Source organism: Lingula anatina, chromosome 3, assembly GCF_051362555.1.
Source record: "Lingula anatina isolate TDL-2025a chromosome 3, LinAna3.0, whole genome shotgun sequence".
NCBI lineage: Eukaryota > Metazoa > Brachiopoda > Lingulata > Lingulida > Lingulidae > Lingula > Lingula anatina.
In genome coordinates, this window is record NC_141769.1 from 6876171 (window position 1) to 6895497 (window position 19327).

The 19327-nt window shown below is 34.7% G+C and overlaps 1 protein-coding gene across 6 annotated transcripts in view; it reads left to right on the plus strand.

Annotated features, from left to right (window-relative positions):
- Positions 1-19327, plus strand: part of LOC106169161 (uncharacterized) — a 74817-nt gene that overhangs the window by 34398 nt on the left and 21092 nt on the right. For 3 of the 6 annotated variants that reach the window (XM_087009701.1, XM_013548525.2, XM_013548526.2), the window contains 2 exons: positions 2831-2889; positions 17472-17571. The gene's annotated coding sequence lies outside the window, so the exon portion shown is untranslated. Of the gene's footprint in view, positions 1-2830; positions 2890-4714; positions 4969-13902; positions 14048-14087; positions 14258-17471; positions 17572-19327 lie in introns of those variants that run through there. The other 3 variants (XM_013548528.2, XM_013548527.3, XM_013548529.2) reach the window with 3 other exon arrangements.

Consider the following 19327-nt stretch of genomic DNA (forward strand, 5'->3'; position numbering starts at 1 on the left):
TCATGCGTATTTTCATCGTTTTCAATCACAGACAATTAAATCATTCAAATAAAGTGTTTCCCACACATTTCATACTTTTCAACTATCTAAGACAGTTAAATATACGTAGGCCTACTTTAATACTAAGCATATTTGTATTACTTTACAAAATACGTTGTTGGATTATGTTTATTATCCATTTTGTCTTTACCATAAATGTAATTATGTACGTGTAGCTTACAGAAAGGCTTTTCTGCATTTTTTGTATTTTCCAATTCTCTTGTCATTGAGTTCAGAAATAAATAACTTTTTATTTCGCCGATAACGCGTTCAACAAGAGCCGATGTACTTTCTTCTTCGTATGTCTCTGTTGATCTTGATAATATGAGCCCCGTTTGTACAAATCAGTAATACGTATACGGGACTGAATGCATAATAATAAAAATTTTATTAACGTCTCACGTTAAAAAATAGAACCCACCCTGCTAAGGGTTATTAGAGACTAAAACCTGTGATGGGCCTACAACATTTAAAATGATCACTTATCAATAAAACACACAAAGGATATTACATACAAAACTTTTCAAACCTTCTCTTTGTTGTTACACAAAAAGGCGTGAAAGTTCTTGAATTTTTTGTAAGTAGAATCCCCGTGTAAAACTTCACAGCTTTAACTTTCTTTTTCCATAATCTCATGCTTGAAGTCTTTTCTTAATTTTTAGGCCCCGGCCTATTCATTTTTTTCTTCAAATCTTTATAATGTTTTTTTTTCTCGCATTTTTTACCCCCGAGTTCTATTTGCCGATAGTTAGTTATATTCGTTGTTTAACTAAGCATTTCTGTTTTTTATTAAAGCACCGCGTTGATCTCCTAATATTATAGTTTTTCTTCCCGCCTTCGAAATGTTCAGCGCAAACGCGGTGCCCTGCTTTTGATCCAAACATGCTATATTTTCCTTTCTTTCTACCATATTTTTCATTCTAACGGGTTTGTTGGGAACTTATTAAACCTCATGTGTCGATCTCGCTTACTGTTATTGTAGTAGCGGGACAAAAAGCACATAAACCCAGCCATGGTTTTTAGCACCGCTGTAAGTGTTTCGACGTAGCAGGGCTCCCCTACCCACAATGCAATTTCAATTTCCGGAAAAGATGAAAAAGGCTAATACTGGACAGTGTCCTTTCTGCGTCCCGCAGTATGGCCCTGTTTTAGAGTAAAATAAAATATAATATATCATGTGCTGACTGCTGGCGGTTCTTAAGCATTCATTCTGCAACCAGAGAGATGCTTGTGCCTGCTTTCTACATGTACGACTGCAGCGATGCCAGTTTCATGGTCGCACAAAGAACGCAGAAAGGATCCAGTGTAAGGGGGCCTTTACCTAGATCAAATTTGACCCAGACACAGAAAAAAGGGATAGTTCATTCCTTCCCCCTCTACAAGCTTAAAATTGAAAATTATTGTAGCTTTTCTCAGACACTGTCACTGTCTGAAGGAGATCAGTTAAACCTGTCCCTGTCGCCAGACCACAGTGTCTCTTAATGATAAGAGAGGCACATTTTTGAGACCCAAATAATTTCTTGACCATGGGCTAGAAAGGAAACTGCACACTAATTAGGGATATGCCATCATCATGTGAGAGGAGAGATATGGCGTTCCCCTTCCTCGGTTTTTACATTTTGTGATTTTCAGTCTGAAAAACAGGAAAATGTACTTACATGTGAATTTTGGAATCTGGAATTTTGCTCAATGTTTTAATCCTTAATTGTTCTTTCAGTGACCATTATTTTAAGGTAATGAAAACGCTTCTGTTTTCTCATTTGCATGCACTTTTTCCATGTAAATCTCCTTGTCCGAGTTTCAGAGACAATGTATCATATACAGATTTTAAAAAGAATAAGCTGTTAGCCCATTGGAATCCAGCTTCATGGTATTACCCTCTCAAAACAATTGCCTTTATCAGGCTTGCAGGTGTATGTGTGTGAGGGGGGTGGGGGGTTCGAAAGAATTGCCCTTCGGCCAGCAAATGTCAAGTGTGAATCAAAATTTGATCAACATACAGGAATATAGCTAGGTTATATGTCTTTTATCATATTAGGTCATAGCAGGGGGTAAAAAGGGTCTTATTAAAAAACAATAAAAGTAAAATAAAATTCCCAGCTGTAGGCCTGTTTATTGTTATGTTTAAAATGCCACGTTCTCTTTTATTTCCTGGGGTTCCATAATGGCTATATTAAAGATAGCTTTATTAAAATGTGTAAAATATTTTGGATGATGTTATAAATTAGCAATGAAATAATACCAGAAAGAAATTGATCAGTGAATCCAAATATATAGACAGTGTACAGAGTACAAATCTGATGACAGAGTAGGGACCCATTACTATAGACACTGTCAGTCTACATGGATCGACCTAACTCTGTGGGGACTCTTGCTGACTGCAATCAGCTTTAACATAATAACTTCCTCCTGGAGTTAAGCAGATTATTATATGAGTATGGTGGAAACAAGAGGAGGCGTGTCATTGCACAGGCATCGCAAAGTTGGTTCAGTCCACCTGGACCGATACTGTCTATATGGAAATGTGGTCTAAGAGGAAAAAGCACTTCAGATCAGTTTTAATTGGTCCCTAGATCATTGTTTTTTTTCTTTGTCTTTTTGTCGAGATAACCTTCTGGCTTCCTATCAATAATTAGTCTAAAATGTGATTATTCACTTCTGGAGTCATATTTATTGGGAAATCTGAAAAATGTATGTCTGTGGTTTGTTAGTGGCATCGATTTGTGCAGTACATGGTATCTATTTGATGCGTGTACATAGACTAACTATCTATTCGTTTTATACTTTTCAGATAAAATTTTCAAAGAAGTGGATGTTGCAGACAACAAGCATTTAACTAAGTGTGTAAAGGTATGTGTAGTTTTAACACATTTATAAAGAAGGTTATTTATTATGAAAGTACAGTGTTTAAGGAAAACAAAAAAAAAAAAAAAAAAAAAAAAAAACCCGACATACTTGACACAGCATGGTTATCATGCAAAACTAGAAAATATCATTGATTTGTGGTATGCCTTCTGTATTTCTTTGTTATTTGCCTGTTTTTTTTTCCTCAGCATTTTCGCAGACATATGACCCTATTCCTCTTTCCTTCCAATTTTCAAAACCTTAACCACAAACAACATCCAATTTTTGGTTGTTTATTGCAGTTTGGTTGACAATTGTTGTGTTTTAATATATAGAGGGGCAGAAGGGTAGAGATAGACTTGCAACCAGTCTGATGGAAAAGAATGGGGTTAAGTGCTCTTAGAAATAGCCATGCTTGGTTTTAGGTCTTACTAAACTGAAGCATAAAAAGCCATGCATGCCTGCCTGGTAGTGCTTAAGCTAATCAGTCTGAAACAATAAACAATATTGATTATAAATTTATTCTTCATCTGATCCAGTTAACAGATCAGGTGCTTTGATCTTGAATGTATGAAAGAGAAATATATCTGCAAGTGATAGTAGTGAGTATTGATTATTTTGTAGCATTATCTTTGAATTATCAGATGATGAAACAAACTAATGCTTTGATCATGTCTGAAATATAAATATGTGATATTTTTGTTTATTAATGGTATTACTTATCAGATACAGACATAACAATATCACCATGATGCTCGATAAAAAGGCAAACAACAAACAGCACAAGCAACACAAAATCAGATAATAATTACATCACTGTCAAATCTTCTAATGCACAAATTGGAGTTCGGTAAAATAAACAAATGATCCCTGTGTAATCAGATCAATTAACTAAGCTTACAAATATGAACTCTAAAACACACATACAAATCAGGTTTTTCATTACTTTAAAGAAGCCAAACATTGTCTTTGTGTCCTACATTTCTGCCATCCATTAATTAATGAGATATCAATTAGACCTTAAAAACAAATATATGGCACTTAAAGTGTGGTTTGAAATAAACATCTATAATATGATATTTCATTATGTTTGATTGTCATACTCTTAATGATTGGCAGCTGATAATGATGATAACAGAAAAACAAACACAGAGGTAGAATGACAAGCAAAAATGGTTCATTAAAGGATAATAGCTCAAGTAGAGAGAAGCTAGTTTCAAAGTGCCATTCCTATTAAAATAACTGTATTAGCCTAATTGTCTCAGAAATATCATGTCTGTTAATTAGCCTTATAAATTAACTAGCTTAAACAAACATAAATCTCTTTTAATTAACTTGATAAGAACATTTATTAGTGAATTGCTTGCTGAAATCTAAAAAAAACTCTGTTTTTTAAATTAGATGGTTTAAAAGCACTGTTCCCCAAATTAGCTTATCTTTTAATTGGTCTTTGACTTTTCAGATCCCAAAACACAACCTCACTGGCTAACATATATAAATGTGTGTTTAGACCACAACTCTAGTGGACTGAAAATCAGCCTAAAATATGTCAGTTAATGGTCAGATTATTGCAACATCCCAGATATGTTGGAGTTTTCATTCCCCATCCTGACGCCACATTTAGGGACAGTTTATGGTCTTGAATAGGCGAGGTCTGAATGCGGCTGAAGCCACCATGCACAGCTGCCCTCTTCTGTGCACAGAGTTAAGGTGTGGTGCATGGCTGTAGTTTTCTCTACCTGTAGTGTGTCCAAACATGTGGGTTCCTCCTCGCAGTTGGTGCCCACTCATGTCCATACACACTTATTTAATTAGTGTTGCTGTAGGGTGGTCAGTCCCTCTTGCTGTGAGCACATTAACACAGAGAGAGCATACCTCATATCTTATATGTACTAGTAGTGACCAATGCTGACCATGCAGTGTAGTGGTCAGTATTGACAGATCTGTACACTAGCACTGGTCAGAACCTTTGCTGTAATTATATGTGAACAAAGTGGTCATCAGCAGGGAACACATGAGGGAGAGAGAAAGAAAGAGGGAATACAATGTAGAAACTAGAGTGGACCAAGTATAATTAAAGGAAAGGTAAACATATATATTTCTACTACAAACTGCTTAAGCAAAAATCATGCACATATTACTGCCGCTGAAGGTAAAAAGGATAAAACCCAGCCAAGGGATTTTAGTATGGATAGAAAAAAATTAGGAAGAATATGTATATGTACTGTAGGTCTGTTGGGTGGAGTAGGGGGGGTGTAGGGGAAAGGAGGTTTCTTGGAAACTAAATGTTTTTTTTTTGTGTTCTGTGTCAGTACAGAATCACAGGTAGGTAAGTTTAAGTGGTAAAAGAAGTCTAATTTTTCAGAAATTGTAATTGCTGGTTTCAGACCTGACATGTACATTACATGAACTTTTATGCCAGCTCATCTTTATCATTTTCATAAGAATAAATTCTAGTATTTTTTTAATTTTCATTTTTATAAAAAGTGACGTTTGACCATTTGGCATGCACAGTTGCATGTTTGTTGAATATGTTTCGTATTGTCTCGTACACAAAAGGTTAAACGAGAGGAAAAAGATAAATATAGAATGAAGAGACCTTTTAAAGACAAGTACTATGTATCCATATGGTTGCTTACTCACACATTTACGGGTATTCAACTCATTTTCGATTATTGATTCACTATTGTTGTTGCTGTATTGTTTATTATATGGTAAACTTAAGTTATGGACATCTTGTAATCTGTCGTGTTGACAATGTGGCATCTACTTCTTGCCAAAATAATTTCTGATGAAAAACATTTGATACAAACTAATTTCAACATCTGTTGTATGCTGTCTGTTTTAGCAGCATCACTTGTTTGCATTCAAACTGATGAGGAATCAGAATTGGAAAAAATATTATTTTGCACTTGAAATTATACCAGGAATTTAATGAAAATTTTAGATGCTACCATACATGATCATAACTTTAGACTGCATTTCATTTTTGTATAATATATTGAATATAGTCAAGGGCATATACTTACTTGTATGTAATAATAATAAAGACCATTGGATTTCTGCTGGTATAGTTCTGAATAATACACACAAAAAGTAGAATAATGGAGATAATAGACTGTTCAAGTTGGATTATTAAGCTACCTGCATAGGAGTGTCGGGTGTGACATAAAGATGACGTACCATCACAAACCAGTGCTAACTGCACGTATTCAGTGCCAACATCGTTCTGTGAAGTTCAGACATGTTGTTTTTTTCAGATTTAAATAAAAAAATCCTCCTTTTTTCTCAGCAGTTTTCTACCTTTTCATGTGGTGCCCGATCTCCAGTTGTAAGGCCACTTTTTTTCCTCTTTATTTTGCTGACAACCCAAAACTGTGTCTGGATGTTACCTCATGAAAAGGGCAGTGCACAATGGATCTCTCACATTATCTGGATTGCAGAGTTGCACATAAAGACACTGACAGATCCAGGATTGAAGAAGAGGGGTATCAAATTATTATTTTTTTAACCCTCTCTTTCCATCTTCGATATTGAACATTTAAAAAAAAAAAAACTTTTGGATTGTTTGTCATTTTTAAGTAGGTGAATTAGGATTTTGTGACCCACACTGAGACTTATCTTTCTTTTTGGGAGAAAGGGCCCTGGATCTGTCATTTTGTTTTTTCAATTCCTACCCCCCCAAAAAAAATTAATTAATTAATTAAAAAATAATAATAAAATCATCTATGAGCTGAATGGCTACATGTACTATAAGCTTGAAACTAATCACCGAGTCAAACTTAAGGCAAGTCTAATATTGTTAACGTAAGTAGAAAAACAAAAGCTTGTTTTGGCTATTTCCCTTATATAAAATAAATAATGACAGTAGTAGAGTAAAATCTACATCAGAGTTCTGCAGTTTTGATCCAGTTAATTGGCTACTTCATGAAGTTAGGATCACTTATTATAAACAATCAAGATTGTGGTTGACTGTCTAAGTAGCACACAGATATTTAAATATGACGCAACATGAACGACTGTTCTTTTTGCATAAAACTCATTTGACATGAAAGCTTATGAGACAGGCAATATGCTTGCTATGACAACTCAAATTGTTTTATAATGAAGTCACGAAAGTTCTGGCAACATATAACCTATCCTAGTGGGTAAACACATCTGAATTAAGTTAGTCTTTGCATTAAAGTAACATATGTATTGAAAAATATGTTGGAAATTTAAAATAATGTAAAGATTATATTGTTCATCTTGGTTTTAATATGCTCAGTTTTTTTGTTAAAATAATCTTCCAGGGTAACTTTGCTGAACTGCTTCTATTAAGTTAAAAGCACTGCAAGTGCTGCAAAGATAATTGAAAATCCCATTAAACATTTCTTGACTGACATTGGTGAGAGTGAGGAAGATGCCTTCCTAAAGATATTATGGTCATAGTTTTAGTCAGTATGATTGTAATCTTTGTGACAATAGCTAGCACTAGTATTGGGTTATTTTGTTTCAAAGAAGTGCAGTTTTTTGTTAAATTTTCATACAGTGCTCACTTTATATGTTGTGTATATTAAATTCAGTCAAACTAGGCATAAATAAATAAATAATTAGATTGAGAGTATAAAGCAATGTAAACTGAATAATGTACAAAATCTTGGTCAAATATGGCATAATTGTTAGCTTCAAAAACTTTCTTATAGTCAAATGAAAAAATTGAGCCAAATCAATTTGAAAAGCATCACTCGAGATCTCTCTCTAAGTCAACAGCAAGAAAAACTTCTAATATACATGTGGCAAAAGAATTACAAAGGTCTTTAAACAAAGGTAAAGTTGTTACATGTATAACAGCATCAAATTTTATGCTGAAAATTCTTCATGTATCACTAGCAGATTTTATTATAAAAACATACATAAATACAATGGATATTATTGTAAAACATGTTTCTACTAGGCTTAAATGTTTAGTTTGTTACTCGGCCAATGACCACTGTTAAGTGCAACCTTGTTAAGTTTGTAACATTTGACGGTTTCTCAATCATCGTCTCAGGCATTGTGGGTGTTCATGTTAAGAGGTAACTTGATTTCCCTGAAGAGGAGTAGGGTATCTCATTAAACGTAGATCACTCATTTAAGAAGGTGGTAGCACAGATGAATAAATGGGAATGTTGGATTAGATTTTGATTGGATGAAGTGTAATTTCCTCAAGGTGCAATCAAAGCGATAGTATTTGTTACTTGTTAAAAGTCGATCTGCAGAAAAACAAATGAAAATCCTGACATTTGGGATACGAAATTGGTAAAACGATCCCTATTTTTTCCTACAGCAAGAGAACTAAAAACGTGATTATTAACAGTGGCAAATTCTATCTTGAATTGTGTTTGTAAGTGATAAGCAATTGGAAAGAGGAGCATTTCACACTTGATAAGTCTGTGACATGTTTCCAGGATGAGATGTGTTTTGCTTACACAAATGGCTGCACACTGTTTAAAGATTGCATGTTTTGATATTTCTCAACTTGTTTTTCTGTCATGGCATAAGGAGATTTCTGATGAAGGAGATTTCTGGAGACAGTGTCTCATTTGACCTACCACTGTAGACAGCATGCAAATGGGGCTGTTTTTATAAAAGAACATACGTTTTAACTTTTTGACAAAAACTTTGGTCCACTTTGATTTTTCTGAATAAATTCATTGCATTTTACTTCAAAAAATGTAAGTATTGGTCAGAAACATTAACAGTTTTTCTAAATGCCATAAAACAGGCGCTATATTTATATTTCATTTATTGGACTACTACTGATTTATTTTGGGTCAAATTCAGCTGAAATTTTGGTCTATAAGTTTAGCCCAATTTTAGAGTTTAAAAGTTCATTTATGAAAAAAGGTCCCTGGGCTAATTTTGTCCCCAACTATTCAGAAAAAAAGACCACGACATGCCAGCTTGCTCATTTGCACCAACCTTCATTTCGTGACCTCGCAATAACACCGCTAATACTGTCTCATTTCTCCAGAGAAATCCCACAATGTTTTGATTCTAGTAATATTACAGTCTGTTAGGATGCAACCAAGCAAGAGCCCCCAGATTCATTATTCTTTCAATCCTTTTTTCCCACTGCAGAAAATGAAATTGATTTTTCTTGAGTGGGCTATCATCAGTTCATACAACGTCTTAAAGACCTAATGGGCTGAGTAAAATGCGATGTGAGAGTCACTGTAGAAACCGCTATCGTTTACACCCTGTTCTTTTGTTGTGCACCAAAGTCGAGAGAAACGTGTAATGCTATACGAAGACCCAGCATTGTTGTGCCTTTTTTTGGCGTATCAAAAGAAACTAATTTCTCTTGAAAGGGTGGTGTACAGATTCCTCTTTCTCTGGTATCTCCTCTTTTGTGTATTCTGCGGAGATGATTCATAGGACGCTTTAATAATACTGGCATCCAGTTGATGCCTAGTAATGTTGAGAACGCCCTGCAACTTGTCACCTTCTATAATGAAACTGTCAATTTGCCTGCCTTGCGTTGCTCGATCCAGCCTGCTGTAATGATGGTTCCCCTAGCCTGGAATATCTCTAAAAATAGTGCTATTCATCATTTGAGTGTGTGTGTGTGTGTGTGTGTGTGAGAGAGAGAGAGAGAGAGAGAGAAAGATGGACTTGAAAAAATCAAATGCTGTGCAGTTTAGCATTCTGAGGACAAGGTAGAATTGCAGTGGGAATGATTGAGGAAAAGCAAACCTTAAAAAAAAGAAATCAAACCCAACAAAATCACTAGACCTAGACAATTAGTAAGATATGGCACTCGCTCGATAATTGGCTTTTAAGATACCAAAACTATCGGCATTTAATAAAACATAATGTCTGTCTTCATCTGTGCTAAATTTCCATAGCCTAAATGGCAGTCAAAACACAATCGGAGTTTCCGGAGTCATTGTGTAAAGGTATCCAGGCTTTTACATGCATGAATTCTCTGAACATAAAATGTCTGTCAAAAGATCCATTTATGTTTTTTTATTCTCGTGCCATTCTGTGTGCAATGATACACAACAAAGCTGCCTATCTCAGTGGTAAGTAAGGTAGTCGTTGCATGCTGTTAGGAAATACAAAAATGAAGTAGTAACGTTGACTGTTATGGCTGTGTTAAAAATACATTGTTGTTAAAATTTTTAATTTATCTGAGTTTGATCAGGTTTCCCATTCTTTAAGATTTATTATTAAAGGATGGGAGTGCATTTTTTTCTTGCTTTTAAATTCTACGAACTGATTATTGACATCATTACAACTGCCTACAGTTTTATTCCTACATTGAACCTAAATGCAGAAAAAACAAATACAGTAATTAATCAATCACAGTAATTGAGACTTCAAAGCCTAAAAGCCAGTATACAGGATTGAAATATTAATAACATATATACTTTGACTTCGTTGAAAATGGTTGTAAATAGAGAAATGTTAGTTTAGAGCCAGATACATGTACATCTATTTGTATGTTGCCTGAGACCACAGAACCTGAGGTGCACCCATTTCACATAGAGTGGTACAGTTTTCTGTATCACACCAGTGTGACTGGTCCTTTTCCATGTAATTACCCTGTGTGTGTGTGTGTGGGGGGGGGGGGGGGGGGGGGGCACTGCCTTTCACAAGGTTGCTTACAACTGTTTGGACCAATCAAAATGAATCCATGCAAATCCAGTTAACTTGCGATGTCAGATCATGTCGAGCATAAGGGCTCTGTTTAGGTGATTTTGAGTTAGGTAATAGCCAGGCTATGAAGTTTTCTATCTCTCCCAAGGGTGTGAAACAGCATAGTCTATTGCACAATGTGAAAAGAGTCGGAGTTGGAGTGGGGTTTGTAAGTCTACAAACCTGCCCTTTGCAAACAGAACCTATGTCTCAGATACTTAAATTAATTAGGTTTGTTCATAATTAGTCTGCTAGCTTGTACGGCATTTCAGCTGAGACAGTTTCTTCCTAATACATTGATCTGAAAATGAACCTTCCCTGAGTTTTGGATTGATGAGGTGCATGTTTCTTTAATTTTAAGTTGTCATATTTGTCGATTGAGATTTTAAAAAAATGTAACAGCTGACATACATGTACATGAGACCTAAATTCAGGGCACATATAGCTGTACCAAGTTTGTCTGGGCAGTAATATCAAGCTTGTGTGACATGAAATTGAAGCAGATATGTTCTATCATAGATCAATGTACGGAACACTTGTTGATATATAAAATTGATCATTATGGAAGTAACGTTCCACGTTACATCCTTAAATGAATTTATCATGGCCTCTAATTGCTGTAAAAGCAATATGGTGTCACATAGTACTGAGGGTAATGATTAGTGGAAACAAAAGGTAAAACGATACCATGATTATTTTGCACTTACGAGCTGGAGAACAAGATGACAAAAGGAATAATTCATTTGATGACAGAACATTGTGAATTATTGAAGATGAGAGAAATGGAACAAGGAAGTGAAAGGGAAAAAATTTAATTGAAAGGGACTGTAATTGTTTTGCACTTGCAGGTGGATAAAAAGATACAAGCATTGTACAATTTAATTCAAGGGATAAAGCTTCAATTCAAAGCAAACAATGTAAAACATCTGCAATGTACTTGTACTATTCAGATGAAATTTATTTTGACCTTCCAGCATGTTTGGAATGCATTAAACATAACCAAATAAATAATAAAAGAATAAATAGTTACTTATTATTCAACTGATTTTACTTATCAGAAAGTTTACTGGCAGACAAAACTAAGCTGATATGCAGTTTTTACCCTTTTTCAAAAGAAAATGTTTTGCCCTAAATTTCCCTTTTATAGGATCTACAACTGAAGCTGCTATAGATTTGGCTATTTTGACATACAAGGATTAAAAAAAAAAAAAAAAAAAAAAAAAACGAATGCTTTTGTTAAACAGGGATACATTAATTACAGCTTTATGCATGGAGTTTTCCAATGTCCAAAGTGCCTATGTAACCAGATCAATAATTGCATAAAAACACTGATTACAGATATTACTTAATATTACCTTCCCATTATTGTGAGGAATCGTAGGAGTTGTGATACCAACAAAATAAGAGCGCAAGATACACAGATATTACACACGGAGGAGCACAGTTATCAGAGACCTCATCTCCATACGAGGAAGATAAGAGATACGATATTAACCACATCAACATGATATATTTTTATCACTTTTGATTTGCATCTAGCTTGCCCTAAGCACTTGCAGCACACTCCATACCACTTGGTGGGAAGCCTGTGACCTGAGCTAGTTCCCGCTTACCCTTGAGGAATACACAAAATAAACAAGTAAACAAATACCATTATCAGCATGGTGTTTGGGACGTCAACCAAAAATGGAAAAATTGCGGTAAAAAATGGTTAACCTTGGTTGCTGATATGAGGTGTCTTTTTATGACTGATAACAAGTTTTTATAATGTTAACTGTCATATTCATATCTGCTTGATGGATCTACATTATTTTCAGCACGTATGATTCGAATACAGTCTACATATTTAAGTGCTGTAATCAGTCAAGAACGTTTTTGTACACTAGACTCTAGAAGTTGAGCAGCTGCATGGAGGAGAACAGGAGGGGCAATTTCCAGGAGACGAGAGCATCAAAATATCTCAGATCATTGCTAACAGTTATTTCTATCACTCGACTCCTAAAAGGCATGGGGCATGAAGATAAAATGTTGTAACATTATTGTGATTGTGATTTTTTCTTTTGGTTAAACAGAATGGTCATAGCAGATTTCATGAAAGAAATAATAAGTCCAGATGTAAAGTTTTCAAATTAATTTGACAAAATTTTTCACGACTTTAAAATCTTACAGCCACTGCATGGTTATGAGTGATATAAAAGAAAAAATGTAACTTGAGTAGAGATAAAGTGATTCAATTGAAAATTTAGAAGTCTTAAATTTATTTATATATCAACCTTAGAAAAGGAATATAAATGTTTCAAGGATTCCTTGCTGAATGTGCTATGCATAAAGGATATGTACCAAGAAAAAAAAATAGATATAAAATGACAAATTCATTTACAAGTTGCAGTCAATTTCTGAGTCAAAGATGTTAAATATTCTTTGTTTAAAACATACAAGAGCAATAAATCCTTTTCATACACTGAGTTTAATGAGCATCCAAACATTTTACCAGACAATTTACTAAGAGAGTGTCTAAGTGGGACTTACAGTGTTCTTCAAAATTTTAAAACCGATAGATTTTGCCATTAAAGTAACTGCTGAACTAACACTATTTATGAAGTGCTTCGCTGTATGTTGAAGATGTACATTGACTGAAGAACATGAAAAATTTTCTTAAATCTTTGCCAGCTCCTCTGCTTTGATTAAAAGTCCTGATTCAACAAAGAAATTAGCTTGAAAAATTATAACCACAGAGAGCACAAGGCTCCAATATTTATATTCTGCTACTACAAGTAATTGCCAGATCATTTTGAGCTTTGAAAAAAAAACAACATAAATCAGTTATCATTACCCAGACCAATCCTTCCATGGAAAGAGTAATGCCTGATGAATAAAAAAATACCATTCGAACCATAAAACACATTACAACAGACTGATATTTAATGTGCCTCCCCTTTGGCAACCCCTATTGCTACGATATTTCACAAAAGCTATAGCAATTTCAATTTAATCATTCTAGCCATCCATCTGTTGCTCTCTGGGTGATGGCTACTGAACAGGCCAGTGAGCAAAGGCTGACAGTTGCTTTTTTCCGTCAAGTCTAGCATATCAATGATTGTACCTATCTCTGTTTATTACAATGCACCCAAGTGACCCCAGCGCTTATGCACATCATATCATGGTAAATGCTTTGATTTTCACTGAAATCATCAAAATACAGTCCAGGGGCCCTGTTACGAGTCATTACGCCTTGGATTTGTATGAATCACATGAAAAAATGCCCTGCTGTGTGCGGTCCCTCATTGTGGTAAACAGGGCCCTGGGAGCTGTGTAGGCATAATGGGCACGCTACATTTTATACAGCCATCAAAGTTTAGATGATGAGAGAGCGCTGCGGAGTTGGCAGAAAATATATGTATAGAGGAAGGAGTGACGACCATGATACATGGACGCACATGAAAGAAAACTGAGCTCGTTTGGGTTCACTATGGATGGCATCCACGGGTTTTATATCCGTTAGGTAAGGAGTGATGTTCTTGGCTTAAAAAAGGCACATGGTTAACTGAAGAGGTTTTTGTATTTAAGTTTATAAAGCTGTGTCACATGGGCTACCCAGACTGCAGTAAGGACTGAATAGACCATGTTCATTCAACTAAAAGGATTTCAGTGGAGATGAAAATTCACTTCCCAGTCAAAAAATGACAAAAACAGAGACAGCATATGGTGATTAGTAAGTATATTCTCATGTAGGTTGCTCATATGCAGAGTGGTTGAATACTACGTATTGTTTCAATTAAATTTCAATAGTATTTGAAACTTCGCCTGAGGCTCAACAAATTAATGTACCACCATATTGTCTCGTGTATTGTGGAAACGTATGTTTCACGTTCCTTGTTGTTGGCAAAATTGCAGGACTGATGATGAAAAAGGCTCTGTTCCAAATGGTTTGATTAGCACACTATGAAAGTAGGAGCACTCACAAGCTTTAAATAGATTGGGTTTCTGCTATTGGGGATATAAGCACCAGTAGGAGGGGGGGGGGGGGGGGGAGGGGGCTTTGACAGATGGGGGAAAATTTAATAATTTTCAAAGTTGAAATGTTTTGCAGTATGTTGGTTGATGACATTAATTACACAGTACTAGTATACAGATGAGTGAATATCATTTCCAATATGAGCAGAGAGTGAGGGGGAGGGGGAGTATGGGAGATGGGAAATATTTCAACACATTTTCAAATATGTTAAAAAGAACATTGTAAAATTTAATTAGTATGATATGACATTTACATACAGGTGAACTGATGCACTTACATAATGTAAAGAGTTTTTTTTACCATAAGTGCAGCCCACATTTAGAATCTACATGTAGCACAACACTGACAAGTTTTTGGGTGGCAATTAATATCAAAATTTAATACCACTCTCCAATGAGGAAGCTGGACAGAACCATTCATATGTGAACCATATTTGGACCAATCTCAGGAAGAAATAGTTTTCATCTCTTCCTAAACATTGTATTAGGGTAAAAATTGTCTACTGTTTTATATTTGCCTTGCTTAGGTTGGAATTTTTTCATTCTTGTGCCCTCTAGCAAAATCCTGGAACCACCAGAAATCCAATGTGACCAAGATGTTCAATTGCATTTTGGTTCTGAAATTTATTATTTTTAAAAGAATTCTTGTTAACATAGCGCGCCAATGTCACAAAGAGTAATTTTGTGGATATCCACCTTCCCTTTACCCCATGGAGCCTAGAAATATATTCAGCCAGTTGTGATTATAACAGCTCATTTTGGTGGAAACCAATCATATACAATGTATTACACTGACTTTGTCATGCAAAACCATTTTTGATCTGTCAGTCAGTGGAAATACAATGCTAAAAAGTCAGTGTCATTCACATTTCCAATCTGCCTAATGCGTTTTAACGCACTGTTCCTAGAAATTAGCGAAACTGAATAACATGAAGCAGCACTCTAGTTGCCTGTGAATGTTTCCTGGAAAATATTTTGAATACAAGAGCTTTTTTCAGACATCTCTGGAGAGCACAGTTATAACCTGTGGATCTGTGAAAAGTGGATAATATTATCATGCTAGAGTAGTTGAAACACTTCTACAAAAAAAATTGCTTCTGACTTGTTGTGCATGTACATTAAATATCTCTGTGGGACTATTGTAAAAATGCATCAAAATAATGCATGAGCCCATATTAAATGTTTATTGCATAAAATACTTGCATATGGGCCTATATGTAAATTAGTCATAAGGTATGATTGATATATGAGTAGAATATCAAATTTGATTATGAAGGTCAAGGTGATATTCAAGGTGAAGGTCAGGTGAAATATAATAAAATATCATGAAACAAATATTCTTATGAGGGTAATGAAAAGAGAGGGTGATAGGTACAAAGGTGTTGGGTTAATGTCTCTGTATGTTCAATGATACTGAAAATAACAACATGATTTAAGGCAATCAAGATTAAGATGATTAACTGCTGGAACATGTGTAGACTAATTATCTTACCAACAGGCTGTGATTAAAATCTCAACTTTACGTCTGCATCACATTAAAATGCAACATGCAATTAAAAAAATAATAATAAAATCTTCAGGCTGTTAAGATATATTTTTTTAAGTGCTGAGGGACCCTAACTACTAGTTTACCTATAAAAGTACATAGTAGAATGCACCCAAGTTTCATATGTGTTCAGTACAATACTGTGATTTATCTGTGTCTTGGACAAACTTCAAGGTAAAATTATCTAAATGGCAAGCTGCAAATATATCTGAGTTCAGGAACTTGAGGTGTATTCTGATCACTTTTACTCTCCGTTTGTGCCATGCCTGATTAAAGGCAGCCTTGGGTACACTGTATGAGATCATCTATGGAACTGAAAGATAAATATTCTATTTTTTTTTTTTTTTTTTTTTTTTTTTTGCCAGCATAAATTGACATTTTCATTTCTACTCTTTTTATGCACAGCTTTTCATTCCTCCCCCTTCCTCTTTTCTTCTTTCTCTCATTCTCTCTTCAATGCATCCTCCCCCCCCCCCTCCCACACAGACTCACACACACACTCCTCATCAAACATGACAATAAATTTATGATTGCAGGATAAAGGTTATGCTCTGTGTCCTGAGCATATTGTTATGTGACCTCTCAAAGTGACATAAGCGAAGCACATTTGGCACTGGGTCATTAATGGCGTGAGACATCATTTTCACAAAGATATTAAAATAACTTCATCAACACAAAATTAATAAATAAAGATTTAAATGCACGGGATGGGCATCTGTGCCAAAAAGGAGTGTTAATATGGTTTTTGTAATTTAAATGTATATTTAATTAAATCTGACTTTTGTGTCAGATTTATAGAAGAAATATTTGGCAGTGTTAGCATCTCAGTGGTTTTATTAAACTATTACATCCTTTTATGTTGATTATAATATATTGTATTCTTCACACCAACACTGACTTGATTGGCTTGATTTTTGCCAAATATTTTCCCAAATAACTGGATTGATTTTCTTTAATATTCTGTCTTATTTCATCACATTTTAATTGGGAGTCAACATGAGGTGTTACATAAATTGAGAACATGTTTGGCGCAACTTGCAACCAAGAACATATTGATTGTCTTTATTTAATTGACCGACAAGGCGCATGTTTAAATATCAAAAAGAGCATGCTGCCTGAAGTGACTTGTATCACTAGTTGTAAGTAATATGAATTTTATGCAAGGATTGATTATAATTAACTGCTTTTATTTTTAACCTACATTTTCAGTGACAAGCTTTCATCTCTGGGTTTTAATTGGCATTAGTTACTTGTGAATATACAAGACACTCTCATGGCTGAATGCAATATACAAGAAAAGAAAAAAACTGAAGAAAAAAACTTGGGGTTCATGACTTTGATCATATTGATTTGTTTCAATTTTCAGATTTGAAGATCTGAAGAGAATTTGCTGTTTTAGCATTGAAGAATCTTGCCTGAGGATTTCTAGATACCAAGGACATTTAGTGAGCACAACTACTACAAATGTAAGTAGACTCAATATATTTTTTGCACTGATTAAAAAAGTAGTTTTTTATTCTGAACAATTTAAGCTCAGCATACCTTAATTAGTACTCAAATAGCACAGTCAGCAAGTGGACCTTAAAATTCTGTATGAAAAAATAGTTGTATTCAGATTTTTTTTGAAAAAGTCAAACCCTTAAATGACAATAAGGGGTAATAATGATATTCAGAAATAGAATTGGAGCTGTTTTTGATAAACCTGGCTGTAAGTGCAAGCATTGAAGGGGCACAATTCTGTATGGATGGTCGGGGGAGGGGAAGCATGACCCCTTGGAATTTTTTAAAATAAATTTTTCACAAATATCTTGATCTCTGGATAAATTGGGAAGACTTTCTTCTCTATATATTATGTTTTGGAAGCAAAAGTTATCAAAATTATATATTTACATTGGCAATTTACTTTAAGTCTAGGAATGAACACACAATATAATATTTTTGCACCAAAAAGACTGCAGCATATTTAACCACATTTTTTTTTTTGCAAAACAAGTCTCCCAAAGAGCATGTTTAAAGATAATGTTTTTCCGTTAAAACAGCAGCCACAAAGTGCTGCACCTGTACATATTAAGTTACAGCAGGTGACACATGTATTGTTGTTCTGATATTTTATAATACAGAAGACAGAGATGCATCAATCTGTTAGTAGAGTATAAAAGTGACTTCCTACTTACAAGATCTCTTATAGTTCTTCAGTGTATGATACTGCCAATAGTGCACTGGCATTGCTAAGGAGGATACTTTAAAAAAAGGTCTCAGATTGAAAATATGGAATCGAGTGAGGAAAACATCAAGAAAAAAACTTGTTCTTTTTGTCTCATCTTATTCTTATTTTAAAGCACTTTTTAGATGCACAAGTTTGCTGGGGTGGATATTTCTAATAGGTCACATTCAAGTTGGTTTAGGCAAGAATCTGTTGCTTTTAAAAATATTTTTATCTGACTCGGAAAAACTGTATAAAAATGTAGCACCTGCAGTTTAAGGCTTGGCTGAGGAGCATCAAAAGGTGTCCATAAAGGGCTGGAGATTTTTTATGGTTCATTTACATCATGAAATATGAAAAAAAAAACATCCTAAGTCTGCGTTACAATTGAAATTGCCAAAAAGAGTGACAAATGAAGATCATTTTTGTATAAAATTTTCAGTGTGATCACTGTTGTATGTATGGACAACAGAGAACACCTGCAGACAATACCCATAAGAAAATATATGTGCATTAGGGCAGTTTTTTCACATATCTTGTGTGCAGCTAAGCTGACAAACATGCCCTTGGACAGCACTTTGAAAAGTTTTTTTTTTACCTGAAAAGAGGACCTTTTTACCCCATCTTATTACCCAACTTGAGAAACACCATAGAACTTAGATCAAATTTTGATTCATAGTGGACCTTTCTTGGCCAAGAGGGTGGCTCTTTCATCCCAACCCCACACCTATGGACTTGATTAAAAACCTGCAATAAGTTTAATTGTGATGCTTGAATTAAGTCAGAGAAAGGTATTAGAAAGCGGGCTATGTTAAAAAGACCAATTTTTGATTCTTGTGACCCATAGGTAACCTTTCATGATATCTGATCACGCCCAGAAGTGAGAATTGCTTTGGGGGAGAGATTGTGGAAACCCTTTTTTGTCATGATCCTTATGTTAGAAACATGTTGAAACATTTTCTGTGAACTTTTTTTGCCAAATTAAAGGCTATAAACATAACACAGTTTTAAACACATCA